Source organism: Triturus cristatus, chromosome 3_2 (genome assembly GCF_964204655.1).
Source record: "Triturus cristatus chromosome 3_2, aTriCri1.1, whole genome shotgun sequence".
In the NCBI taxonomy this organism is placed as follows: Eukaryota; Metazoa; Chordata; class Amphibia; order Caudata; family Salamandridae; genus Triturus; species Triturus cristatus.
The window spans coordinates 293,952,855-293,977,673 of NC_140584.1; positions in this window are offsets into that span (position 1 = coordinate 293,952,855).

A 24,819-nucleotide genomic window follows, 5' to 3' on the forward strand; every position below is an offset into this window, starting at 1 on the left:
CATCCCTGCAATTTCAGGCCTAAACTCTTCGTTGCTGAGGGGTTTCTCTTTTGTTAGCACTTGAAATGTATTCCCTCTAGTTTTAAAAGAAAACAAATATATAACTTTATATTTACCCATGAACAGCAAATCTTCCATGTTCAGTGCCATGGAATAGGAGGTGTTATATTTCACTGTGACCTCGAAATGATTTGCTTCCATTAATATTCATAAGGGGCTTATTTCTTTACACCTTTTATTTCACTAATGCCTTTGCTATTGTAGCAATGCCAGATGAAACCCTGTGGAGGCAGTCTAAATTTCAGGCCCCCCTCGCAAATTATCTCCTAATATGTTTTTAATGTTACCATCCACCAATTTTAATTAACCAATTTTATTACACAAAACAAAAAATTACCAATTTCTAATGTTATTAAACAAAAATTATTTTAAATGTTTTTAATAAACCAACAAAAAACTAAGGGGGATATTCTCATGAACGTGTGATAACTATCGCAAAATTTGCGATAGTTATCGTAAAACGAACGCGAGGTCGAAAAAACGCGAAACACTAATGTGAAAAAAGTTGCTATGTGGCCAGTCGCGTTACAAAAATCAGCGATTACCAGCGACAGGCCTGCAATTTCCATGCATCATGCGGGAAAATGCACTATAAAAACACAGAAAAACACAAACAAAATAATACAGACTGCATAGCACCATGGAGTAAGCAGGAGCAAGTACAGAGGATGACCAGAACCCCACAAGCCCCCAGTAGGACCCGTCTGGGACCTTGGGATCACGGAAGGGCAAGGAGAAGAAGACGAGGAAGAAGAGGTTCAGTCCGCAGGAAAACAGGATAATCATCACGGAGGTGATAGAACACCACACACAACTGTTCGTCACCCCCAACGTGCCATTGGCAAACAAAAATGCAATATGGCAGGACATCCTGGACAAGGTGAATGCAGTCAGAGTGAGGAAGAGGACAATTGGAGAGGTCAAGAAGCGCTGTAATGATGCAAAGCGCAAAACCAAGAAGAAACTCGCTGACAACCATCAGGCAGCAATGCAGACTGGAGGTGGCAGCCCAGCGGAACACCAGGAGCTGGATGAGATGGAGGAAATGGTGTCCACAGTCATCAGTGGGGAGACGGTGCCAGGACTTGGGGGTCCGGACACTGCTCGATATGACCTGACACAACAGCACCAGGGTAAGTACCGAACATGGACTGGGGACTGGGAGAGATGGGCACAATGGCACACATGCACAATTAAGTAGAGCACACTGCACACCTACAATGACTTTAGAGCATGTCGCTGATCGCCTTGGCACACTGCAGCACACATACAAACAGCAAGTAGGCCCATGTCCACTATGGACATAAAGGTGTCCCCCCCACTACCAATCCCACAACCAACCTATGCACACATGTGAAAACCAGCAAATCTGCGTGTCTGTGAGCCACACTGACAATGCAAGTGACACTGCATGACGAATAGCATGGCTGCAGTCCAATTATCATGACATGCTGCACGCCACGACACTGAGGTGGCCGAGTGTGGAACACATCCGGAAAGGAGCAGGTCACACCCTGACACATCCATGTGCACACACAACCCCTGACAGCAACAACACATCTGCGGATAAACCATGCACAAGAGCCCAAATCAGCCAAGTCTGCAACATCTCAACACTGTAGAAGCACAGAAGTCAAAGGCACACCGCCCCAAGAGGGTAAGGGACAGCAAAATCACAGCTGCAGGGGCGACCCACTCACAATGTAGCACACAAACATAGCAATAACAGCATCTCCCCTTTACATTGCAGAGGGACAATCAACACCTCCTGCAGAGCAGAGCAGAGCAGATATCTCTTCAGTGATGATGAAGAGGACCCCCTGGACATTTGCCCCAACACCCTCCAACAGCTCGTGGACAACCTCCGCACCTCACCCCCAGTAGCAGTGCAGGCCAGCTGCATCGAGGTGACTCCACCCCCTGCACAGATCACACAGCAGGAAGCACCCACCATGGCTGGCTCCCAGCACCTCACCCAAGAACACATGGCATTCCAAGGCCAGTTGTTAGACTGCCAGAAGGCGGTGACTGAACATGTGCGGGTGGGCTTCGCCAACATGGCAGCCAAACTGGATGACATACGTGGGTGTCTGAGTCACATCAGGGACCACTTACACTCACTAAAGGACACCCACAGTTCGCACCATGATGTCCAACAATCCATGCCTGATACCTCTGAGAGGAGAACAACTGCCTACTCAGAGTGGCCTCAGCGATGTCATGGCACAGATGATGAGGATAATGGAGAACATGGAGAATATGTACATGGAAAGAAAGGCTGCCACGGATGCACACCAGCGAAAAGTTGTTGGGATCTTTCATGCCCTGCAGATCCTCATCATGGCATTGCTGCCACTAAGGCAGTCGCAGATGAATGCTGCTGGTACTTCCACACACACATCTCCAGCCCCTGATGTGTCAGTGGCACACAGTGCTGCAGACCAAACATCAGCACCCACATGTCAGACAGATGACATAGAGGATGAAGATGCGGGTGATTCCACCTGCGTAGTGGTAAGAAGGAGACAGTATCAATCATCTCCGCCATATGCCCTGTCTCATCTTGCAGCTGCCCTCTGCATCGTGCCCTGTAACACCTCCCACTGTCCCCCGAAACACTCCGCGACACTCACCTTGGACCTCGACATGGACTGCCATATTCTGTTTGCTCAACAATGACACAGCAATCATACTGCAGACTGTCCTCTACCTCTTCCGATTTACTTGTCAATCCCTAAATGACTGGCTGGCCAAACCCTGGTCTACAATGTAATGTAGTGTTTGCATGGCCATGTACTGCTCCAGCTCCGACTACCCCAACGAATGTGAATAAAACATTCAAAATGACACAGATGTGGCATGTCCATAATCGATCAAGTCTGAAAGTATGGATGAATGGAAGGACATTGATTGAACAAAAAGGGACACCCTGGGAAATGAAAGCAATGTGCATGTGTGACCGTGAAACGGATGTATGTTCATACATCGCACACAATTGCAACGCGTGCTTTTACCACGCGTGCAATGCATCGCAAACACCGTTACACCGGCAATGTTCACAATGCACGGCGTTGCAACGCAGATACAGTGATTCCTATGGACAAGTACATGACATCGCACACTGGAAAATCGCAAGTCAATACAACGCATAAAGTCCGTGTAAACCCGTTCTTTGTGCGTTGTCCGTCCTACCACAGTTCTGGTTTTTTTGGGGCAACAGCGTTGCCATGCCAAATATAATAAACATCCCACACATCAACTGAAATTCATAAACAATAAATATCTTCGGAAAATCATGGTCTGCTGGTCTGTAATAGCCACATATCTTTTTTTGATAGAAGAATGAGGTCAATCCTTGTGGAAAATGAAGTCTACCGTATTGTCTTGCATAAACTCATAGAAAGATGCATTACGTAACTGGTCCTACAGGCAAGGTTTAGCAATGTAAATATCTGTAAACCAGAAGTATTCATACATTTTAAACTAGTGAAGGTGTACATGAATGTTCCTTATACTTTTGTTTACATGTGCAGAAGGCAGCACACTGTTGTGAAAATACGGCAGTACTATTACCACAGTTTCTGTTTTTTTTTGGGGCAAAAGCGTGATCCCGCCTCTAACCACCGGCCCCAACTGCCCCCCCCGCACTTCCCACAACGCTAATTCTTCCAATGCAAGTGATGTAGAGAAGACGAGTAGTTGCTTAGTGCATTATGTCAGTATGGACTATAGCATTTTTTTCTTTAAACCAAATAATGACCTCCTGGGTTGGTGTCCGAATGAAGCACTCCGACTGCTTAGCAATGGAGCACGCACGCGCGCTCTTGTTTTATTAGGCTGGGGAGTGATAACACCAATGTGTGCGGTGTTATATTATAACGGTGTTTCCTCTTTTATGTCCCACAAATACGAAATTCAGGAGCGCCACTGCCCCTTCACCTCTGTTGCTTATTACCAGCACGTTGGGATGCTAAACTTGGAATAAAGTGCATCACTTTAAACCAAGTACTGAACGTGAAATACCACATATGCTTCTTTTAACGAAATCATTCTGCAGGCAGACCTATGTATTCTCTGAGCAAGTTACCAAGCTATCGTTTTTATTGACTCAGATGTCTGCTTGGGTGCTGCAATTGCTTACGTTATTTGTTTACTTGTACAGGGTTTCAACTGGTCCAAATATCGAATTTGCCACGAATAATCTGTGATAATCCAGGCGGTGGGGTTCGCTGACCCTTTCATCTATGTTCGGTGACTGGATCGAGCACTGATTGTTATGTGGTATTTCTGGTGCAGTGTTCACCAGTTGCTTGTCCTCTTGGCGCTTATGCAGAGCTTGGCCTGCTTGCCTTTAAAAAGGCTCATGGCTACAGCTCTCATCACCAACTTCCACTCACCCACTTTGGCATCATTTTATGCATTCAGAGCGTCTCTGCCTTATGCAAGTTTTTCTGATATGAATTGCTGAGCCTTCTCGATTCCCCTCATTTTTGTGGTGTCTGCCGGCTCCGCACCGCGCTGCCCCTCTGTGTTGGTGATGCGAAGCCGCCTTTATGGTTTAGCCCAGCAGCCCCCGACCCCAACAGGGCCACCTATAGCACACCACCACGGTTGAAACTGGCCTCTTCCTTCTGCTTCTAGCAAAATAGAAACCATGAAACATAGCACAGGAGCTGCAGAGGAGATTAGAACCAGCAGCTAATTACAGTTGTAGCTTGTGCTTTTATATCCAACGCGTCCTCCTCCGTCCCACTTCTAGGCAGGGACCCCAAGACAACATAAAAGCATCCTTCCCTCGCATCACTTACACACAACACCGAAACACACCCAACAAAGGATCGCGACAAATACAGTTCTCTTAGCCAACCAAGCTACACCACGGTGTGGTGATACCCGTCAAAGACTGTGCCTTTGCATCCCACACATTTTTTTGAACCATCTGTTTATTGGGAGTTGGTTGTCCCTTAGACTGGACTGCTGTGTCGGAATTCCGTTTTGCATCTCTTGCAGGCAGTAAAACGTAGTAGGTGGTTGGTCTGAGACCTAGTGACTGCCAGTCCACATTCCTTGCACAGCACCGGAGAATTGGCACAGTCTTTTTATGGTCTGTCTCCACAGCGCAACTGTCCCAAGACAAGTATGTCTGCATTACTACAGAAGGGCTTTGGCTCTGCCCACATGGTATTGTTTTGATTAGGAAGACGTTGTATAACAGCATGCGCAATGTAAAATCCCCGCGATGTAGGAACCCGCGATTTAAGAGCATGTGCGATGTAAAAGCATGCATTGTAAAGGTTCCCACGATGTAAAATGTGCGTTGTAATGTGCCCGCGATGTTCTCTCATCGGTGTAATGGGTGTTCGCCCCATGAAACACATAGGCAGTGAGATGACTGGGAATGTGTGCACTAGCTGTGGCTTCAATGCACAGAAACAACACTCGCGCACTTTCACGACTTTGCCCCCCGCAAAGTTAGGAATAGGGCTGTGTATGTAATATCTAAGTCGTTGGCAGGCCTAAAGTGGTGTCCCCCATCACATTTGACAGCAGAACATCTCTTCGCATACCTACTCACACTCAAATGGGTGGACACAGCCTGTAGTGATGGGTCACATTGATACACATGGCAAGAAGTTGGACACCATGCTCACATTGCTGAAGACACGTAAGAGCACAGGTCTATCAACAACTATCCCAACTACTATGCCTGGCTCACAGAGGTGGAGCTGGCAATAGGGACTCACCCCTCAGTGAAATGCTTCAGTCAGTCCCTCACTGTATACGGACAATGCTCATTGAGGCACACGATTTGTCATTGTAATCAACACTCATCACCATTGGACACTAGTGAAGTTGCGTAGATTTATTTTGCATGTGGGTGTCAGCACGGGCAGGACAAGGGCCACAACATGCAGTCCAATGGATCAGACAATAACAGGCACCATTCGGTTACAGGTGACAGCCGTTGTGCATGTGCACGGGATGTCCTGCCATTGCATTGGTGGCTCTCGTAGTACTGGCACTCTTCTGACATGCGGCAGTTAAGTGGATGAAATGCCACAGCTCAGAGCAATGAGTCGTAGGTGTGTGCAACGTTTGGACGCATGGGTAGTTGTGTAAGTCAGGGTCAAGGGTATTCCATGCAAGTGTACCTCGAGCCAGGACTTCTGTGTCTGTGGTGTGGATGCGTTGCCCTTTAATTTGCGCTGTGTGTAGTGTGGGAGTCGACATCAACTGCTATGGTATGTCTCTCAACGGGTGCCGGCAGCATGCAAGACCAAGGTTGGAGGTGCAGATATCCTTCCGCATTATATATTGAGACAAAGGTTTCATCCCTAATGTTAGTCAGACAACTGCTTGCATTCTGGAAATGTTATGTTGCTTCCGCGCTGGAAATGAGACTAGGCCTTAGGCTTATGGTGCACCACTGGCGAAACACACACAACAGTTGGCAGGTATGATCCAGAAGCCCGAGTGGTCTTGCGTTCCTTGTACAAACCCTTCGTGCGCAGCCGCCCTCCTGGTGCATGCTAAATTGCAACATTGTTGATTGTGGGCCGTGTGGCGCCGTCACGTCGACAGAGACACATGCAACAGTTGGTTTCCAGTCCAGCCCAGAAATGAACCAAGCCCAGGGATAATTATTCACACCCCTACGCTTGCCTGGCGTACGCTGACCCAGCCCACTCGGCTTACGTATAAAGGGGGGGACGATGTCGCTACGTGTCCCAGTTCTTCCTCACTGCTCGAGGTGACATGGCTGCGTCCGCCTGGATATCACGGGACTCACTCAAAGAGGGTCCATGACTTGCGTTGCACTGAGTTGGTGGCACCGGATGCACTGTGGCCGGCATGGGCCTACCGCTACGGGAAGGTGACTTGCGGTGCAGTGAGGTAGGGGCACCATAGGTGCTGAGCGGGTGTGCAGCCTGCGATGATGCGCCGTTCTGGCGGTCCGGACTGGTACAGATTTGTGTCAGCCCTGCTGGACCGCAGTTTAGGCCTGAGCCAGGGGGCAGCGTGGACCTACCACCACGTGGCATTGCCTCGCAGTTCACAGAGTTGGTAGCACCAAAAGAGCTGGGTAGGTGTGCAGCCTGTGATGATGCCCTAGCAGCTAATCACCGCTGGGTGGCGGAAGGGGCAGCAGACTGTGTGCGCAGGTGCGAGCAAGCGCTGATGGCGTGTGCAATGATGTAGACTCCGCCATTCATGATTCGGTAATCTGTTTCAGATGAGGGACTGGGTGGACTGCGGTGTGTACCGGCACGTGGTTGGAGACACACCAGTGGCAGCAGGTGAGCAGTGACTCTTGGCTCCGCAGTATTGGTACACTCTCTCCCTCTTCCCCTTTTGCTGTATCCCTCTTTCTTGCTCTTTCTCTCTCTCACCTTCTCTTTCTCTCTCTTTCTCACTCTCTTTCTCGCCCTCTCTCTCTCTCTTTCTCTCTCTCCTCTTTCTCTCTCTCTCTCTTTCTCGCTCTCCTTCTTGCTCTCTTTCTCGCTCTTTCTCTCTATCTCTTTCTCTCTCTCTCTCTCTTACTTGCTCTCTTTCTTGCTCTTTCTCTCTCACTCTCTCTCTCTCTCTCTCTCTCTCTCTCTCTCTTGCGTTCAGTCTCTCTCTCTGTCCTTGGCTGAGCGCATGACACACCTTCTTATCTTTAAATGTTGTCTTGCAGGCTGTGACTTACAGATTGTCCAGAAAAGACCCGCCATGACTCTTCCACATAGTTGTATTTGGTTTAATTTGAATAAATCTTTTTGTTTTGAAATTAAAAGATGAATAACTGATTCGCCTTTTTCTGACCACATACGATTGTTGATTGTTGTGATTGTGCGACATCAGGTGAATTGTTTTGTTCCGGATTTCGTACACTTGATGTGATATCTCTTTGTCTGGGGGGGGAGGGAGGGGTACCCCGGGGGGTCCTGGGGTGGTTGCGGTGGGTGTTGTGGCCCTCTTGGGGCTCCGAGCTGCATGATCAGTGGCTCCATGGCATCTGCCGTTCTGCAGGTGTGGCTCTGGGCTGGGCTCCCCTTCATGGTGCAGGTTGTTGCCTGACTTTACACCAGGTAACAGCAGGTGTTAAATCCCTGCTGCTAACGCGCCTTATCGCATGTTTTGTGAACTTATCGCAGATCTGGCTGGTCGTTGAGAATGTTGCAAAGTGGTGTCGCAGCTTTTTGCACGGGAACGCCTACTCTGCATCTCATTAGCGTTAATTGCCAGTGTCATCTGTGGCGATGTTTTTGCGGCTGCTATCGCAGGAAAAGTGGTGATATCGTCTGTTAGCACCAGCTTGTGAATAGTGTGATCAATTTATCGCCACTTTGGCGGCGATGAAGTGCCGCTAACTCGGCGATAGGTCCTTGAGAATATGCCCCTTAATATTTAATGGGTACATTACATTAATACAGTATATTCTCCATAGAGGTTTTGTTTCTTTAAGTTGATTAATTTTTTTCTATCTTTTGGAAACAATTTAAGAAAGCTTGATTGTGACTTACTTTCAACATCAATTCAATATTATTTTGATCTGCTGTCGCGGCGCCCCTAAAAAGAGTGGGGCCCTTAGGCCGGTGCCTCATTTGCCTGTTTGGTAATCCAGAAGTGCGTTGTAGGACATCCTTTTTCTAGTTTGTATATCACAATCCACCACTGTTCCTGCACTGTTAAAAATTTGCACACACACGCAGGTATGCACACACATACAATTTGAAAGTGTAGATACTTCCTTGCTTTGCAATGGGAATCACCCACTTGCATTTCGGAATTTGACATCTCTGAACTGTTTGTCAACCATTCATGGGTAATTTAGTAGTGAGTGTTTTTTGCGCACAGAACGATACCTGTAGCAACAGGTTTGTCCACGTGTTGTCCTCTCATCGCCTGTGTTCCCTCGTCTGCTTTACCCAGGATCCTGTGCCCTCCTTCCTGCAAGTTGTACCGTGTCTTGTCAGAATATGTTAAAGTCTCGGCATTATGCTCCAGACTACACCAGTGACCTTTCTACTTCTCTCCCCATTCTGAAGCCTCTCAGCCAGGGTTCGCGAGCCAAGTGCACGAGCGCCAAGGCCCTTGCTGGGGATGTATTTTTTGCCCTTTTAGATCCCTCCCAACCACAGAGGGCCTGCAGTTACTGAACGTTTATGTGTTATCACAGAAAGAAACGCATCTGACCTCATGTGAGATCAAGTCGATCCACATTTGGAACAAAATAAACTATTAATATGCTTTGTGAAAGTATAATCATCCGTGTCAAGTATATCTGTGCCTCTTGAAATGTCACTGCGCTAAAGGTAGTGCGGGAGGCAAAAGAGGGTTCACTTGAAGAGTCAAGCAATAAGATGCTATATATGGTTTATGAACTAAAATAGGCACTCCAAGATAAGCAAAGGGTGACACAACAAAAAGATGAGTACATGGCGCATTGCCCTTGAAGATGATGACCTGAAAAGATACCATTCCTGCCAATAAAACAAGCATTGGCAACACCTATAGGTCACTCGTTTGGTTGCTAAAGACCCTCCAGGATATTGCGGCATAAATTAATAAATTTAGAGGCACAAAAATTGAAGTTTTGTGGCATTTTTGCGGCAAATTATTTTATTTTATATTCAAAAACAAAACAAAAATTTACACCAGCAGGTACCCCCACATGCTCACAAGCAACTGACTGGAATTCTTTCCTCTTTTTCAAAAAAATATTGGCCCCAGAGGCAGGGCTGGCTTAAGCCCTGATGGCCCCTGATGTGACAATCTTGTTTGGCGCCCCTCATGACCTCCTCCCCGGATTCCCTCACTGCCAAACGGCAAAAGTGCCCCTCATCTCTCCATAGCCCCTCTCTATTTCATATGTTAGAAAGGGACGGTAAAGGCTTGCTTTACTAATCCACTCAGTTAGCCATATAAAATACAGATCTGTTCTTTGCAGCAGGCATATTAACCCTCTGCACTACTTTATGGCGAGGCAAATCTGACAAGAACTAGACAAAATTTGGACCTCTCTTTCCAGCAGGAACATTAATCACAGGAGTTTTTGTGACAATTTTATTGCTGCCTGAAAGTGGCACGCACAAACAACTATGCAGCAGCTTTTTAACATTTTTGTTATTGCTAAACACAGTACCCACCCCTGAGGTCAGTGATCCCCCAGGTCAGCACTCAGTGCGGCTACACCATTCGCACTGCCCTCAAGCCGGTTCTGCCCAGTGCTCCCGCCGCATGGTCACGGGCAGTGGGCCCAAATTCTTACTTTTCAAAAACATAGGGGCATATTCTCGAGGACCTATCGCCGAGTGATCGGCACTTTATCGCAGCCAAAGTTGCGATAAAGTTATCGCCCCATTCACAAGCTGGTGCAAACAGCCGATATCATCAGTTTTCCGGTGATAGCATCCTCAAAAAACATCGCCGTGGATGACCCCGGCAACTATTGCTAGTGAGATGCAGAGTAGGCATTCCCAAGCAAAAAGCAGTGACAACACCACTCCACAACATTCTCAACGACCAGCCAGATCTGCGATAAGATCCCAAAACAGGCGATAAGGTGCATTAGCAGCAGGATTTTAACACCTGCTCTGACCTGGTGCAAAGTTGGACGACAACCAGCAGCAGCCAAGGGAGCACAGCCCAGAGCCAAACATGAAGAACAACAGATGCCCCTGAGCAACTGAACATGCAGCCCAGAGCCCCAATAGGGCAACAACACCCACCGCCACCACCCCCAGGACCCCACCAACCACCCCGCCCTCCCTTTGGACAAAGAGAATGCACATCAACTCCACGAAACAATGAACCAAACAAATCGCCTGAGGTCGCACAATCACAACACCTAACATACAGGTGTGGCCAGAAAAATGAAAATCATACATTCATATCATATAATCAAAATAAAATCTTTATTACAGATTAAACAAAAAACAACAATCTTGAAGAGGCACGGCGGGTCTTCTCTGGACATTCTGTAAGTCACAGCCTGCAAAACAGAAATACAGATAAGAAGGTGTGACATGCACCCATCAAAGTATAGAGAGAGAGCGAAAGAGAGATAGAGAGAGATAGAGAGAGAGGGGGAGAGAGAAAGAGAGGGAGAGAGAAAGAGAGAGAGAAAGAGGGAGACAGAAAGAGAGAGAGAGGGAGAGAAAGAGAGAGAGAGAGAGGGAGACAGAAAGAGAGAGAGAGGGAGAGAAAGAGAGAGAGAGGGAGAGAAATAGAGAGGGTGAGAGAGAGAGAGAGAGAGAGAGAGAGAGAGAGAGAGAGAGAGAGAGAGTGAGGGAGAGAGAAAGAGAGGGAGTTAGAAAAAGAGAGTGAGAGAGAGAGAGGGAGACAGAAAGAGAGAGAGAGAGAGGAGAGAAAGAGAGAGGGGGAGAGAAAGAGAGAGAGGGGGAGGGAGACAGAAAGAGAGAGGGAGAGAAAGAGAGAGGGAGAGAGAAAGAGAAGGAGAGAGAGAGAAAGAGAGGAAGAGAGAGTGCCGACACTGCGGACCCAAGCCTCACTGCTCACCTGCAGCCACCAGTGTGTCTCCAACCACATGCCGGTACACACTGCGGTCCCCCAGGTCCCTCATCTGAAACAAATGCCAGAGACATGAATGGCAGAGTCCATACAGTAGCACACACCATCATCGCTTGCCCGCCCCTGCGCACCCAGGCTGCTGCACCCCAGCCCCTCCCGCTGCCCAGCGGAGATTGCCCGCCCCTGCGCAACCAGGCCTCACTGCTCACCTTCCGCTACCAGCGTGCCTCCAAGAGGGCCCACCACATGCCGATGGGAGCTCCAAGCCCGGGGCCCACGACCATGGCACCCTCCACATCATGCAGCCCCGCACTGCGAGCCACCAGGTCGCACACTTGATTCTGGGTCTTGATTTCGCTACGGCAGAGAACATATCAGTGCACACGGCCTCATCGCAGGCTGAACACCCGCTCAGCCCTAGAGGTGCCACTAACTCTGTGAATGGTGAGGTGACACCATGTGGCAGTAGGCCTGCACTGCCCGCTGGCTCAGGCCTACACTGCGGTCCAGCAGGGCTCTCACTAATGCCACCATTCCGGACCGCCTGGATGGTGCATCATCGCAGGCTGCACACCCGCTCCACACTTAAGGTGCCCCTACCTCAGTGCACTGAAAGACACCGTCCCGTGGCGGTGTACCTGCCGCAGTGTATCCGGTGCCACCAAGTCTGTGCACCGCAAGCCATGGACCCTTTATGATGGAGTCCCGTAGTGCGGACGCCATCATGTCACGCCCGGCGCTGGGCAATGTACTGTGCCCGGGCCCTAGGCCCTCAGGCAGAAATGATACCCACATGGAGACACCCAGTTACAGAGTGGAAATGGCGTCCAGCACGTGTGCCAGGCCTTTTTTTCGGCAGGGTCACATGTCCTGTGACGGTTGTGCTGGATGGGTATGGTGTTGGTGTAAGCCGGCCATGAGGGAGTGGCTGTGGCATGCAGAAAACTAGACCTGTGAGCAGCAGATCCCTACAGGGAAGACCTGGGGCATGTAGCGTTGTCATCCCCCCCTGTGAGCGTAAGTGGAGTGGGCTGGCCTGGCATATGCCAGTCCAGCGTAAGGGTGTGAACAATGACCCGGGGGCTTTGGGCATGGTTTCGTCAATGGCTGGACAAGGAAGGAACTAGTGCGTGTGTCTCCGTTCTTGTGTCGGCGCCACTCGGCACGCAATCTGCAATGTGTCACCGTGACCCAAGACACACAACATGAGCAACATGGACGTAAGGTGAAATCATTGACCCAACATGTATCCATACCTCCACACTTGCAAGATCATAGACATGACACATGGGTGTGAAAATGATTGTTTAATGCACATTCAGTGGAGTGTTGCAGCTGGAGCACTACAGGGCCATGCAAACCCCACTTTACATTGTTAGCCCGTGGACGGCCAGCCAGAGTCCTTCAGGGAATGACAAGTACATCAGTAGAGGAGGAGTTCAGTCCGCAGTCTGATAGTTGTCTCATTGATGACCAAACAGAATATAGCAATCCATGTCGAGGTCCAAGGTGAGTGACACAGAGTGCATCGGGGGACAGTGGAAGGTGATGATGCAGAGGGGAGAACCAAGCAGAAACAGGCCATATGGTGGAGATGAATGCTACCGCTTCCTTCTGACCATGAGGGCAGATTCATCCACATCTTCATCCTCTGCTGTTTCATGTGCCTCACATGTGGGTGGTGGTGTTCTGTCTCCAGCACTGTGTGGCAGTGACACCTCAGGGGCCGGAGGTGGAATATCCGCTGCACTGTGTGGCACTGACACATCAGGGGCCGGAGATGTGGATGGAGTGGTAGCAGCAGCATGCATCAGCGCCTGGCCTTGTGGCAGCAATGCCATGAGTAGGGTCTTTATGGCATTGAGGGACCCAGCTACTTCTCGCTGGTGTGCAGCCGTGGTAGCTGCTCTTTCCGCACGTGGCCGCTCCATGTTCTCCTTGAGCCTCCGCATAGTCCCAACTCCCGGGCGAGCTCGCTGGAGCCACTCTGACAAGACAGTCATTCTTGTTGCAGAATCAGGACTCTGGCGATGTCAGCCATGGTTCGTTGGAGGGCATGGAGCGGACTGTGGGTGTCTGTTAGGAACTGTGAATTGTCCCTGATGGGACTTAGATACCCACGTATGGCGTCTAGTTTGTCTGCCATGCAGTCAAACCCCACCTGCACCTGTTCAGCCAGCTTCTCCTGGCACCCCAACACACGGCGTTGGAAGGCCATGTGTTTGTCGTAGGGGTCCTGGGAGGCAGCCGTGGTGGTGGGTGCTGCCTGCTGTGTGTTCAGTGCAGTGGATGGGTTCTCCTCGTAGTAGCTGGGCTGCTCTGCTCCTGGAAGTAGGCTGCGGAGGCTGTCCACGAGCTGTTGGAGGGTGTCGGAGTCGAAGGTGTGGTGGTCCTCTTCATCATCAGAGAAGAGAGGTTGGGGCTGCTCTGCAGGAGGTGTTGAATTTCCCTCTGCAATGTGAAGGGGAGATGCAGTTTAACATTGTGTAAACATGTATGTTGAAGCATTGTACATGTTTACATTCAGATTGCATGACAGTTTACATTGTGACTGTTTGTGGGGAGCTGCCTATATGATGCGGGACAGTGGACATTTCGACAACATCATGGATGTGTGTTTGTACTTGTACATTGTCAACTCTCATTTCCCTGCGATGCCATATGTGATTGGCCAGTTTCTGCACACAAGCGGCATCAGTTGTGTCCTCTGTTCTGTTGTGGACGTGTTGTGGATTGTGCCACATCATTGTCAATGTTGATGTGCTCTGCATGTGATGTGTGTGTGGCGAATTTTAGGGGAGTCGCCCCTGCAGCTCTGATTTGGCTGCCCCTTATCCCTTACATGCGGTGTGCCTCTGACTTCTGTGCTTATACAGTGCTGAGATGTTGCATACTTGGGTGCACTGGTCTCTTGGTGGGAGTTGGGGGTCTGGGGCATTGTTTGTCCGCAGATGTGCTATGCTTACTTGTGCATGTGTGCCATTGTGCCCATCTCCCCCGTCCCCCAGTCCCTGTTCGGTACTCACCCTGTTGCTGTTCTGTCCGGTCATGTTGAGCAGTGTCCGGGCCCCCAACTCCTGCCATCGTCTCCCCACTGATGACTGTTGACACCATTTCCTCCATCTCGTCCAGCTCCTCCTGTGACACTGGGCTACCACCTCCAGTCTGCATTGCTGCCTTCCGGTTGTTTGCTAGTTTCTACTTGGTTTTGCGCTTGACATCATTCCAGCGCTCAACTGCATTCACCTCGTCCACGATGGTCTGCCATATTCCATTTTTAGTTCCGAGTGACACAGTGGAGGTGACGAACAGTAGTTGATGGTGTTCTATCACCTCCGTTATCAGGATCCTCTTTTCCTGCGGACTGACCCTTTTCTTCCTACTCTTCTTTCTTCTTGTCCTTGCCCTTCCCTGACCCAGATTGGGTCCTCCGGGGAGCTTGTGGGGTTCTGGTTGTCCTCTGCAGTTGCTTCGCTGTTGTTTGGCTTTTGTATGTGTTTTTTTCCAACTTTTATAGTACATTTTCCCGCATGTCGCGTGGGAATTGCACGCCTGTGGGTGGTTTTCGCTGATTTTTGTATTGCGATTTGTGTCATTGTCGCTTTTTTCGTGTTTCGCATTTTTGCGGCATCGCGTTGATTTTAACACGTTCATTTGACTCTTTGTGGTGGGTCTATCACATGGTGTCACGGTGTTAAGAATACCACTGTAAAACAGTATTATTTTCCCACAATAGACTGAAATGTGAAGAGTTGCGTTAAGCTACTTTTGCAGTAGTTATCACACGTTCTTGAGAATATCCCCCCTAGAGCCCCAGTGGATCACAGCCCATGCAGTTGGAGAGCGGGCCCGAATTCTTTCTTCTTGAAAAAAAGTGCCCCAGCAGGTCCCACCGCAGACCCACGGGCAGTGAGCCCAAATCCTTACTTTTTTAAAGAACAGTGCCCCAGCGAGTCTCGCCGCATGCCCACGGGCAGCAAGCCAAAACATTTTCTTTGTTTTTAAATCATGTCCCCACAATCACACCATCCACTTTCAGACTGTGTGTGTTAGGAGTCCTGAGGGCGTAGAAAGAGGAGCAGAGAAACTACAAATCCTGCCGTGCCAGGACAAAACTTACTTGCTATTTAGTGTCCCAGTCCAAGCAGCAGCAGAAGCGTTATCCAGGCACCTACAGACATGGGAATGCGATGCAGCAGGTTAGTAAACAAACTCTTTGACTACTACTGGATCCCGCCCTTTTATTTGGCTCAGTGGTCAACACTGGGACAATAAAATTAATTTTGTGGGCACTCTTGAAAAAAGCGCGGCTGTTTTACAAAAGTGCCGATTTAGCAACTTTTTTGCAAACCCCGAAATTCTGGAGGGTCTGGCTAATGCAAATCTATTGGCTTTTTCAGTACTTTTTTCTGATGCTGTTCAGCATCTACAAATAAAAGTGCCTTTTGCAGATGCTGTGCAGGGTGGGGGCAAAAAGGAGCAATGCTGGTTGTAGAGAGCTTATAAAAAAATAGGTTACATTACATTAACGTCAAAGCGCCTTTTAAAAAAGGAGTGGCCTGACAAGAGTTTGCAACCGCGAGGCTGTCCTAAAATAGAGAAATAAAGAAAAGACAAAATAATGAATTCCATCTCGGCTCGGAGTTCTGAATATAGTTATTAGAGCTCACTATTTTACAAGTGGATCTTGTACGGGTGGATTCTTAGACAATTAGAATGCGAATCCCATAGGCAAAACCATCTCTTGGAGCCTACTGAAGGAGCAAATTGCCTGTCAATTCATCACATTTCATGTATTAACGATTCATTCTGTTGCAATTAAAAGCAAAGTGTGGTGCACTCTTCAGAACTATTGTGGACACGTTGCAGTTTGACCACATATGTAGGGGGCATTAATGCTTGAGTTCTCAACAGATGCACCAGGTGTGAATGGTGGCACTGCCTGGACTTAAGCTGGGACAGTGAGCAGCTGCATATGAATTAAACAAAGAAGCAACCAATGTGACCAGAGTCTCTAAAGCCACAGACAGCCCATGAAGAAAAGGTCATGGAATCTATGGCTTCAGAAGGACATGCTTATGGCAAATTATTAGACACTGGTGTATCCCTTACAGAATCCTAGTCCTGATGAAAACCTCAAACATTAATAGCCCCTATACTGGAGATCTAAAATCATATGGTAACCAAAATGGCTGATATGTTAGCCAAAATGGGGCAACCAATGCCTCAAAGGCCAAATACTCCAAGAATTCCAGTGTATGTTCATACTGGATTATGTTGAGCGTCCATTTGTCTGTAGTAACTGCCTGCCAGTTGTTGTAGAAAGTATATATTATCTCTGCTACAGGATTTAATGTTGTTGCTTAATGAATTTTGGTATCCAGTGCCTGGACATTGGCAGTAACATCTTGCATCCAGACCCTTTTGCAAGGCCTTATGTTTTTGTTACTGTCTCATATAGGGCTGTTGGCCGTGCCTATATGAGTATGGTTGCTGTTGGCAGGGTGCATAATCCTGGTGGTAATGTGGTGGTTGATAGACTGGTTGGTATGGTGCGTAGAGATCGTCTTGATACAGACTTAGGTAGGATTGTTTTCTATCTCTTCCCCGAAAGAGCTGGGGCTTCCGCTATTGTACAGCACCACGAGATCTGACTGTGTCCATATCCGCTTTCATTTCTTGAGGTGCCTTGTCCACGTGCTTACCAAACAGCCATTCACCATTGAATGGGATGTCCATGAACTTGTATTGGACCTTTGGCCTGAAAGAGCTGGCCCTGATCCATCCCTACCAGCATAAGACTGCTGTACCAGCTAGCTGTTTGAAGCCAAGGTTTGAGACTTCCTTAGATGAGTCGATGAGAGCAGCAAATGCTTTCTCGCCCTCATGAGGTTAGCCTTGATTTCTTGTTCTTTACCCTCCAGTAGCTATTCCAGAAATGGAGTAATGTCGGGCCACATCTGCCTATGATTTCATGACATTAGCAGCACTTATTGACATACCTGCTACAGAGGAGAATCATTTCCCTGCCATGCCAGTTCTGTGACCTTCACAATCCTGTGGTGCTGTTCAAAGGGCCATTGGATTCTTGGATCTTTGTTGTGCTGTCTGCATAATAATGAAATCAATTTAAAGTTGGCCTAAAAGGCATAGTGGTGTATTCTCCTAGATATTTTATTTTCAATCATTTTACAGCACTATAGCTGCTACTATAGCTGTAGTTTGCATATGTTTTATGCATTCTTGCTAGATGTGCTATACTAATGGGATTGCTTTGACCAATCCTTTGGCTGGTTCTTTGAAGTCATACAGAAAGCAGCCAGTTTCTTTTCCTGGCACAGGCAGATGGAATCTTTTGCTTGCTCTATTGACCAAAGGATAGAGCATTCCACTATCATCACATAGTGAGCCAGTGGGTTGGGGAGTTGGCGGGTTTGGCAGGTTTGGAACTCGTGGGATGTAATCATACCATGCATCTCTCTGTGGTGTGTATGTTGGGTATATTTCACCCTCTTCTACTTCTGCATATTGGTCATCATCTCATGTTTCTACCTAGATGGTTGGTTGAGGAACTTTCAAAAACTGTTGAATCAAATGATGTGTAGTTTAATGTGGATGATTATCGCCTTTTTGTGATGCTTGTGGTGCAGGTACCAGAGAGTTAGGAGCGTGTTGACATGGATCAGGTGGAGGCATCTGATGTGGAGCAGTGGGAAAGTGTGTGCAAACTTCTGCCATCATGTACCTTAGATCTTCAACAAGGTCTATGGGCACAAGGGGGGAAGGAGCACACTGCCTCTCATCCCAGCACAGTTCACCCCATTTTATTTTGGTAAATGCAGTACGCTTATTTCAAAGTCTCTGTAGTTTTTCACCAAAGTTTTTGCAGGCAGTGCTGTTCTCTCTAGACACATGTTTATGGGTTTAGTTCTTTATCAGAAGAGAGCAAAAGTAGTAGAGAGAAGAGAAAAGTCATCTGGGCTTGCTGATATGCTGCCCAAGTCTACACAGGTCACAGTGCCACTCCACAAGCACACAGGTGCATTCCAGCTGAGCTCGTCAGCTCGTTGGCTCAAGGGAGCCTTTTGAACACAAGGGGGAGGGAGAAAGCTGCCTGTCATCCCAGCACAGTTCACCCCAATGTATCCTGGTAAATGCAGAGCCGAAGTAATAGAGAGCAGCATTTCAAGGTGGATAGCCTGACAAAATGGTCACTGCCTGTGGCTTTTTTAGCTGTCAGTGCCTAACACTGCTGCTTTATAGTCACAGAGGGACTCCCACATTGATGACGAGGAATGATTCATGCATGTAAATCTATTAAAGATCGAGTGATGGAGAACCCAGTTTGTTTCACTCAGGTGTCCACATTGCAACATGCACCAGGCAGAGATGTTGTCGACTGAATAAAAGGATGCCAAAAGAGATGAATGGAAACTACTTTTAATAGACAGTGTCCATGAACCATTTTACCTTTATTTATTTTTGTATTTATGTTTTTTAAGACAGTGGCATTGCCAACTGCTGATCAAATACACCCCATGAATGAGGAATGGAATGGAGGAGCAATCAAGGTTTGCAACCTGAGCAGATACTACACTGACTTCGAAAAGGCCCAGATTTCACCTACTTGTGCTATGCCAAAGGAAGCCAACAGTTTGAGCAGAGGTTAATGCCTAAGCCCTTCTCAAGCTTGTGAAGTCTCTCAAAGATCGATGAACCTTAGAGGTGTGAGTCAAGGAGCACTTTCACCTCCTTGACTGATGTTTGAGGCCTTTAGAAGGAGGTGGATAGGCTAACAAAGTGGACACTGCCAGCTGCTTCTCCAGCTGTTGATGCCTAGTACTGCTATTTTAAAGTTATTGAAGGACTCCCATTTCAATTACTAGGTACAAGGGAGTACATGTTTCCCAGTAGGGAGACAAATGTGGATCTATTATATGTTAAGGACTCACATCCTTCACTACAAATAACCCAATTTCTCTTTTTTTTTTTACACTGGCCCTTTTCTGATTACCCCCTTTTTGGTGTACAGGCACACTTCATCCTGCAGTCACTGTGGCTAAGGTGGTTAGTCCTTATTAGAATTATATAATTTGTGTGTCTTTCTGTCACATAGGCTCACCATACACACCTCCAGATGCTGCGTTCAATAACATGATAGCCACACCTCGCTGGCCACCACGCACAACAGGAAAACATTTCCCGTATAGGCACACAAAAAAATAACACTCTCCCAACCACACATCCTACACGGTGTAGCCTACTATCTGTATGGGTAAGCATTCAGCATACTGCATAGTGTAGAACGCACTATGCAGATGCTACAATACAATAGGATACATTCTGTAACTGCAATGACACTCTCACTTATTTAAGCCCACTCATGTATTGTAGTGGTGTTATCTCTTCTTTTCATTAGCGTACATATATAGTGTACCTTTGTAACCATGGCCTTAATGTCTATGTAAAGCATGCTAGTACCTTTTCGGCCAAGAGGTTTTCTAGAAAACCATAATCTAAATAAATAGATGCATGAATATATTCATAAATAAATAAGCAAATACATAAATGTATGCATATTTACATAAATAAATAAACAAATAAATAAATTAGTTTTATGGCGTCCAGGAAGGGCATCTCTTAGATTACAGGAAGCAGAGAAAAATACACTCGAATATTGAGGTTCCCAATATTTTCCAATCTGAAAATTAAGAGACAGCGACGAACATTTCACTTTATGCTAATACTGCACACATTTTTTCAGTGGCAGTTTGCAACTCTTGCTAAACTTAATCTCAATAACCCAGACGTGTCTGCTTCTTGTGTCAGATGCCAAGGGTGTCAGGACTCATTTCCTCTCTCGATCTGATGACGTCCATGGTTGAATTTTGTTTTTGCACAAATGTGATTGAAATGCAATCTGCACTTACGCAGACACCCTTTGATCTCTCTCCATCGCTTGCACATCCCTGGCATGTCAAATGAGCTCATCATATATAAATACTTACGCTGGTTTCTACTAATGTGATTATATATGTATTCTTACAAAATGTTCATTTGCACATAAATGGGTTTTCAGATTAGGAGGAGTAAGTGATTATGAATTAGCTAATGAATTTTTACCCAGAGTGAGTTGACTACACTTACTTGTTGCTTTCCCTGAATCCGTTTCCCTGCCTTTGAGACACCTTTAGCTGTCTAGCCAGACTATTGTTTTTCCAAAAACTCATACATAATATACATAGAGAGAAAGGCCTTTAGCAGTGCTTAATTTGTAAGGAGGCCACTGCAGCTTGCCCCACCCATCGCCCTTGTCATTGCTGCCAAAACAGCTACTAACCATCTCTCTCGCATGTAAATGTGACAGCTCAGATTATTCCAGGCCCCCAAAGTTAAAGGAATGATTAGGGAGGCAGGTATAAGCCTTATTTTAATGTATATTGTATTTCTAAACTTCAGTTGTTCTGCTCATCTCTAAAACAGATGAGCAGCGCCACCATGTGTAGATTGTTCTAATTATGGTGTTGAACATTAGGTGCTGGAGCCGAGTACCGGAAACAAATTAAGTGCCGGTGCTTAGCGCCGAAAAGCACCGGCTCAAATTAAGCACTGGCCTTTAGTCAGTGGTCTTCATCCATTGGTCTGCTAAACTGTCATTCACATTTTGCTGCAGCCCACATGCAGCATATTAAATGGGGCAGCTCACTTCACCTATTGTCTTTCTTTACTTTTGCGTGTCCAAACAACGTCTGTGCACATTGTTCATAAACCACTAATACAAGATACTTTTTCTTCAATGACAAAGATACTTTAAACTGTTCTTAAGTTTGTACTTTTTTTATGAACTGTAAATACCAAACTCCTGTTTTGCCAGCACTTGGGTGTCTACCTAGATTATGGTAATGGTTGATTTGGTGGCAATTTATTCTTGTGCCCTTGATAAATAATAATCATGAAATACATGGCACAACTGAAAGTCTTGTTATTTAACAAAACAACACTTTGGAAGCAGCCACCTCAGTAAAAGATTTTTAATTGTAAGATTTATATTACAAGCACATGACACCCATGTGCAGATGGCTAATTGTTTTGCCTTTTCAGTTTTGTCGCACATGCTTGCAATAAAAAATATTAACCATCACATGTAGAAGGCCCGACCTAGTGGCTTCACCAGTACTTGTTTCAATGGGGACCACAGTGTCTACCACTGAAAAACACATGCTCCTGTTGTTCCACAGGCTGTTCATTTACTGAACGTACATCTTCTGCAATAGCTATCTAATTATCCAGTACATTACCCACTGCATTTTCCAGTGCAAACAATTGTTGTAGTGTGCAGAGAGTCTTGATAAATGATTGAAAGCAGCCAACGGGTCTCACTGACTGCAAAATCCTTTCGCTTTGTTCAGTACCCTAATTTTCCCATTAATTAACCCCGGTAAGTTCACTCCACATCGGGAAACAGCCATTACAACGCGGCAGTTTCTACGCATAACCAGGTCCGGACTGGGAACCACAACCGGCCCTGGCAAAGGGCTCGGCCGGCTGCCCTCGCCCCCCCCCTCCCCTCCCGGGCGGGGAGGGGGGGTGCCACCGAGCTTTTTGTCAGGGCTGGTTTTCGGCCGATTTTGTTACAGGGCCGATTTGCAAACAAAACGGCCCTGTAACGAAAACGGCCCCCAGGGGCCCAAAACCGGCCCCCACCCGTGCGGCGCACCGGGGGATTGCCCGGTGCCCGCTACGGCCAGTCTGGCCCTGCGCATAACCATTACAACGCGGCCGTTACAATGCAGGTACCGTTACAACGCATAACCATTACCACGTAGGATTGTATAACGCATATGCCTTTACCACACATGCCTTTACAACAAATTTCGTTGTAAAGGCATGAATGGTAAAGGCATATGCTTTTTAAATGTGAGTATTAAGTATTAGGTAAATATAATGTGTGTATATATACACACATTATACTTAACTAATACTTAATATTCACTTTTAAAAAGCATATGCCTTTACCATTCATGCCTTTGAAACGAAATTTGTTGTATATATGTATATATGAGGGAAAGGTTTTTTAAAGGGTTTAGGCTAAGCATTTTCAGGGCATTTTCAGAGTTCAGGGTATGCGTTTTTTGTGTGGCAAAGTTTTTGTGTAGCAAGGGTAATTTTAGGGTTTAGGGTGGGAATGGGGTTTGGGGTGGCAAGGGATGTTTTAGTGTTTTTGGTGGGTATGGGTTTTGGGGTGGCAAGGGTAAATTTAGGTTTGGTTTGAGTTTTTGGTGGCAAGGGCAATTTTAGGGTTTGGGTGGTTATGAGTTTTGGGGTGGCAAGGTTAATTTTAGGGTTTATGGTGGGTATGGGTTTTTGGGTGGCAAGGGTTATTTGCAGGTTTTAGGATGGTAGGAGTTTTTGGGTGGCAAGGGTAATTTGAGGGTTTAGGGTGGATATGGGTTTTTGGGTGCAAGAGTCATTTTAGGGTTTCGAGTGGGTATGAGTTTTGGGGTGGCAATGGTCATTTTTGGGTTCATGGTGAGTGTGGGTTTTGGGGTGGCAAGGGTAATTTTAGAGTTTAGTGTGGAGATCGGTTTTTGGGTGGCAAGGGTAATTTTAAGGTGGGTATGGGTTTTGGGGTGGCATGGGTAATGTTAGGGTTTGGGGAGGGAATGGGTTTTGGGTTGGCAAGGGGATTTTTAGGTTTTAAAGTGGGTAAGGAGTTTGGGTGGTAGGATAATTTTAGGGTTTAGGGTGGATTTGGGTTTTGGGGTGGCAAGGGTAATTTTAGGGTTCAAGGTGTGTATGTATTAAGGTTTTTTGGGGGGTTTTAAGGATATATATATGTATTTACTTTGTACACACACACATTCATATGAATGTATGCGTTTGTAAACATATAAAAATATACATATATATATATAAAAAATATATGCAAATAAAAGACACATAAAAAATATATGAATAGACATATATATATATATATATATTTATATATTCTAAATCCAAGAAGCTCCTCCCGGGAAATCTACACGTAGTTTGGTGGCACGCTATGCCGGTAGAGCTCAGACCAGCAGTAATGTTCCACAACACAAGCCAGTAAAGCGGGCTCTCAGAAGAAGTTGGAAGAAAGTCGTATTTATTTTCTCAGAATGTTACGCGTTTCCAAAGGTAAACTTTCTTGATCACACCTCAATCAACATGCATGTATGCATTCCCCCATTCCCCCATTGTAGGGATTACGGCCCAACCCCCACCCTGATGGCTCTTTGAGTCTGTCGGAGGCATCGGTCTTTCCCTCTACTGACGCGCTCCGACTGCTGGTATCTTAATTCAGTGGTGGGACTGCTTCTCTGGATATCGGGTAGACTGCCACCAGTGGCCTGTCAGAGATGGGCACACAACATCCTAATGAGGCCCTATGTGATTCCTGCATGCTTGGAGTCCTATAAATTCATGCTTGCATGGTGATAAAGGCTGTTTTTCTAAAGCAAGGTTCACGCATAGACTAACTTTTGGCCATGGCCAACCTGAACAAAGCTATACTTTTATTTCAGTAAATCTTATTGGTAGCAGTTGGAATACCGGAAGACTGAACCCAGGAAGACTCCTCAGTATGCTACTCAACCCTAATGCTGGGGCTATTATTCTGAAACATGACACTGTGGGCCTCATTACGATGTCTGTCGGATTGCAACCAACTGCCCATCAGTTGCGGTCCGACCAACATCTGGTGCCGTAATCCGACCTCAGCATTATAATATGCGCGGTCGGAGGCAGTGGACGGAGGGACTGATCGATGCTGCTTACGTGTTCCAGGAGCCCTTTGGACTGTCTGGCAGGGCGTATTATCCTACAATACGGGCGGTGCCTGCTCAGGTTCCGCTGTAGGGATTACGATGTCCTTTTCAGACAACCTTTCAATGGCAGCCGACTGTCATAGAGAGGCTGTTAGAAATGGACTAGGGATGGCCCCCAGCAGGGCCTCCGCCCCCCCCGGTTACTGCTATGAGTCCTGGGTGGCAACACCCATATCCCATATGCCAGGCACCACATAGTTCCTGGCACACAATACATAGATGTTTGGGAACATCAATTTTTCCAACACGTCTTGTGCTGCAGCCCTTTTCTGGCCCCAGCACGAGGCACAATGGAAAAATGCATGTCTTCGACCACCTCATGCGGGGGGTCACATCTTAATTTGTTGGATGAAACCGCCATCTACTAGTCGCGCGCATGGGCGGATCCTCT